Raw genomic sequence first — 5,081 nt, 5'->3', positions numbered from 1 at the left:
GTGTCACCGAGTATGAGTTTTGGCACAAGCCAAGTTATTAAGAGAATCATAAGCCTTGTTGATTATTTTGATGAAATGTAATTGTTTTATAGAAATTGAAATGAGTTTTGAATGTTATGAACTATATTATGATGGGATGATTTACCTGTCTCTATTTACTCGGCTTTAGATGTTATAGATGAATTTTGCTTACTCATTGGATTTGTAAAAACTCGCCCCTTCTTTTTACCCATTTCAGGCTTATGATAGTTTGTAGACAGCCGATTTTGTCGAGGGTTGCTTTTGGATTTGAATCCTTAGAAATCGAAGGTCTACAGTCTTATATATTTTCGGTTATTTTGGGGCCCACATGTCATTGTAGAATATGTTCGTAGACCTGGTTTAGTGTGCTATTATAAATATGAATTTATTTTGCTCTTAAGCTACAAAAATTGTTTATGCAGGATTCTATAAATATTATTTTATAATAAAATGAAATATTTTATTTAATATTTTTATTTAGTTTGATTAGCCAAAATTTCATTTTAAATGGATGATTTAGATTACTAAAATTATTTTTAGATAAGAAATGTATATTTTTGATCGTATGCTGTATTTGCACCAGGTTTTAAAATTTTTGGGTAAAAATGACCAAAATACCTCTGTGTGACAGAAATTACTTTTGTTTGTTTTTTATTTTAAAATAGTTATATTCCCTTAAAACATGATATTTAGTAACTGTTGCTCACAGGGGAGACGTAAAATTGATGCAAGAGCCTTGCGAGGTTTCGGTTGACATTTCGGGTAATGAATGTCTATAGAGACATCGCGACGGTTGTCACGGGCTCGAAGGGAATACTGGGTCGTGACATAAGTTGTCCAATGCTAGCCTTTTCATTTCTTTATAAAGTCGTATGGAGATTATTTTTTATCATAAAAAAGGGTTTTGGATTGATTAAATCTCTTTTTTTTGTAGTGATTTTTCTCATCTATTCCTTTAATTATTAAATATTACAAATACTATATAAAATGTTTCCATCTAAAATCAAACATGGAAATAAACTTATACACAAAACTTGATAACAAACTTTTAATTTCAAAGTAATTAAAAATTACTTTAACCGAACAAAAAAATAAAAAATGCCTAATGTTTTTCTTATTTCAAATCGAATAATGCCAGTTTATTATTAAGTTTGATTTCCATTGTATATGTATCACAAATTGAAAGGAAACTCATTAAGTAAGATTGTTGATTCCATGTGCATCACATTCAGTATACGGTTCATTTTTGTGTAGATTAATCGACTAACTATATAGATTAATGTTCTTTGCGAACCTTCATAAGTTTTCACAAATTTCGATTTCAAATTAGATGATTATTTGCTTAAAAATATTATCGGCGTTCTAATCTCTTAATAAAAAAAACCAACTAATGTTTTCTTTTTATTACAAACATAAGATGTATGAAATTTGGCTGTTGGAAGTAATTACTAGCATTCATCAAATTAAATCATATAGAAACAATATTTTCATTTGGATCATCACAAAACATAACACTTGTGGAAAGATCTTCTTTTTATAAATTATTACCTTTATTATTTATGGAGCATATTAATTTAGAATAAACCCTTCACGAGGAAGAATGTGGATCTCATATAGTATAAGTAACGTATAATCATTTAATTTAATAGAGTTTGAGAAGTTTCATGAATAAAAAAAACACTAGTATTTATTTATATAAAATAATAATAGTTAAATAAGTAATCTCATGAAGACAATTAGGTTATTGATGTCTTGGATTAGAGTCTTGGTGTTCAATTAAAGCATGCCACGTTAGTGTGAAGGGTCCTCTTGGAGAGCACACTCATGTGCGATTATGGACTCTTCTTGGAAAAATTAGAAAAAAGAAATGGAATTTTCAAGTTAAGACAAAACAAACTGACAATTGTCTCCAATTGTAGGATCAACTCTCGAAACAATCATTCTTACCCCTATCTTTTCATCAAATTCTCTAATTTACCCCACCCAAGCTTTTTCAATGCCAAACAATGAGGATTACAGTGATTGCTGAATTGACCTTACAAACCATGGCCATTTTGGAATTTGTGATACCAAGCTTGTAGTTAGGTACTAGTGAATCTAATGATTTTATCAAAGGTAAGTTGGTATTTTCAAGAATTGGGAATGGCTACTTTTTTTTTCCCGAATAACTTTGCTTTGGTTCGTTAAGAATCTTATCTTTTTTGAAATTTGATATCACCTGCCGAAAATACCCTACAACACTAGTCCTACTAGATATGTAGTTAGGACCACCCGCCTTATTTAAATATCAAGAGTATTGTGTTGTTTTAATCATCATGTTGATAAGTCTACCAACATTATCTAAATATCTCGTAATCTTTGCTATGTGTAATGTTACGAATCATATGTGATTTTAAATTGTTATGTTTGATATTACATAGAAAAAGTAATAGCATCAAGTCAAATGTCCAAAAATGATGAATAATTAGGATTGAGAAGAAAGTAGCAAATTTAAGTTATTTTTGAATAAACAATTTATAAGCTAATAATTATTTTTGAATGGGAAATTACAATGCATGAACCAATTTTGATTAGTATAATTCCCTAAAATAACCTATCAAAGTAATTAATGTATTTTCGTAAAGTTCAATGTCACAAAGGTTGTGCTAGAATATATGTTACAAAATGATTTTAGAGATCACTCCATCTTGGTGATAAAATTTCCACATCCTTTTAAATGAGATTCAAATAATTTTTTAAGGTAATAATCTTTCATTTTGATGATCTAATCATGATAAATAAATTATTCATAGCAAATGCAACCTTAGACAATAGCAAATGATATGAATTTATCCATACCAAACCCTTGTTATTATATACAGTTTAAATTGTTTTCCTTGAGACCAATGGGCGACTATGACTCATACACTAACAAGTAGTTACATGTTTTTGTCTTAGCAAATTCACCCCTTTTCCCTTTCTTTTTCTATGTAAGTTGTCCAATGCTAGCCTTTTCATTTCTTCATAGAGTCATACGATGATTTTTTTTTATCATTAAAAAAGGTTTTGGATTGATCAAATCTTTTTCTTTACAGTGATTTTTTTCATCCATTCCTTTAATTATTAAAATTGTAAATACTATATAAAATGTTTCCATCTAAAATCAAATATGCAAATAAACTTATACACGAAACTTGACAACAAACTTTTAATTTCAATGTAATTAAAAATGACTTTAATCGAATCAAAAAATAAAAAATGACTAATGTTTTTCTTACTTCAGATCCAATAAATGCCAGTTTATTATTAAGTTTGATTTCCATTGTACATGGATCTCAATTTGAAATGAAACTCATTAGGTAAGATTGTTTATTCCATGTTCATCACATTCATTATAGGGTTCATTTTTGTGCAGATTAATTGACTAACTATATAAATTAATGTTCTTTCGAATCTTCATAAGTTTTCACAAATTTCGATTTCAAATTGGATGACTATTTGCTTAAAAAAACTATCGATGTTCTAATTTCTTATACCAAAAGAATCAACTAATATTTGTTTTTATTACAAACATAGGATGTATGAAATTTGGCTGGTGGAAGAAATTACTAGCATTCATTAAATCAAATCATATCAAAACAATATCTTCATTTGGATCATCACAAGACATAAAACTTGTCGAAGGATCTTCTTTTTATAAATTATTACCTTTATTATTTATGGAGCACATTAATTTAGAATAAACCCTACACAAGGACAAATGTGAGATCTCTTACAGTACAAGTAACATAGAATCATTTAATTTAATAAAGTTTAAGTAGTTTTATGAATAAAAAAATTAATATTTATTTATATAATATAATAATAGTTAAATAAGTAATCTCGTGAAGATGATTGGGTAATTGGTGTCTTGGATTAAAGTCTTGGTGTTCAATTAAAGCATGCCACGTCAGTGTGAAGGGTCATTTTGGAGAGCACACTCATGTGTGATTATGGACTCCAACTAGCGATATCAGAAAAAAGACGTGGGAATTTTTGAGTTAAGACAAAGTAAACCAACAATTGTCTCCAACTGTAGGATCAGATCTCAGAATAATCGTTCTTACTCTTATCTGTTTATCAAATTCTCTAATGTACCCCACCCAAGCTCTTTTGATACCAAACAAAGAGGATTACAGTGATTGCTGAATTGACCTTATAAACCATGGCCATTTTAGAATTTGTGATACCAAGCTTTTAGTCAGGTACCGGTGAATCTAATGATTTTATCAAAGGTAAATTGGTATTTTCAAGGATCAAGAACGGCTACTTTTTCATTTTTCCCAAAAAATTTGCTTTGGTTCATAAAGAATCTTATTTTTTTTTAAAATTTGATATCACTTGTCGAAAATACCCTACAACACTGGTCTTATTGGATATGTAGTTAGCACCACTTGTCTTGATAGTGATAGCATACGATCATAGATGCCAGGACGACTAAGCTTTGGCTTAGTTAAGTAAATTCTAATGATCGTTTGAGGTTATAGTTGAAGAAAAATAAATTTTACTTTTGAGTTTAAATATTTTGACATATAACAACCTATATATTTGTGTAGATTTTTTTATTTAAAAAGTATTACTAATAGAAATATATTTAATTACATATTTACACTTTTATCCTACTTGTATAATTTAAATAAATATTTAGATTGTTTGTTCTAATTTCGTACTAGAAATTTAATCTTAAATTGAGTTTTAAACTTATATGAAATAATTTTAAGTATAACCTCTTTACTCAAATTGATAATAATTAATTTGAATTTTAATTATTTTTGGAGTGAGAATCAAGTTTTAAAAAAAAATTTGATCGATTTAAACAGATTTTTAGTGTTTCAATTTTGTTAATTGAACTCAAATTGCTTGAGATGTAAAATATTTATCTCCAAAGATTAATTTATTTCTTAACCATCGAATAATTAGAAAGAAGCATAGAGAAAAATTTAGAGCATGAACTTTATTTAATAAAAGAAGCGGTTTAGCAAACAGTGGGCATTTTGCAAATTAAATAAACATGAAGCCTCATTCTCTGCCCAACCCGCTCC

Source organism: Theobroma cacao, chromosome 9, assembly GCF_000208745.1.
Source record: "Theobroma cacao cultivar B97-61/B2 chromosome 9, Criollo_cocoa_genome_V2, whole genome shotgun sequence".
In the NCBI taxonomy this organism is placed as follows: Eukaryota; Viridiplantae; Streptophyta; class Magnoliopsida; order Malvales; family Malvaceae; genus Theobroma; species Theobroma cacao.
The sequence above is the reverse complement of the archived record's forward strand: the minus strand, read 5'-3'. Positions refer to the sequence as shown.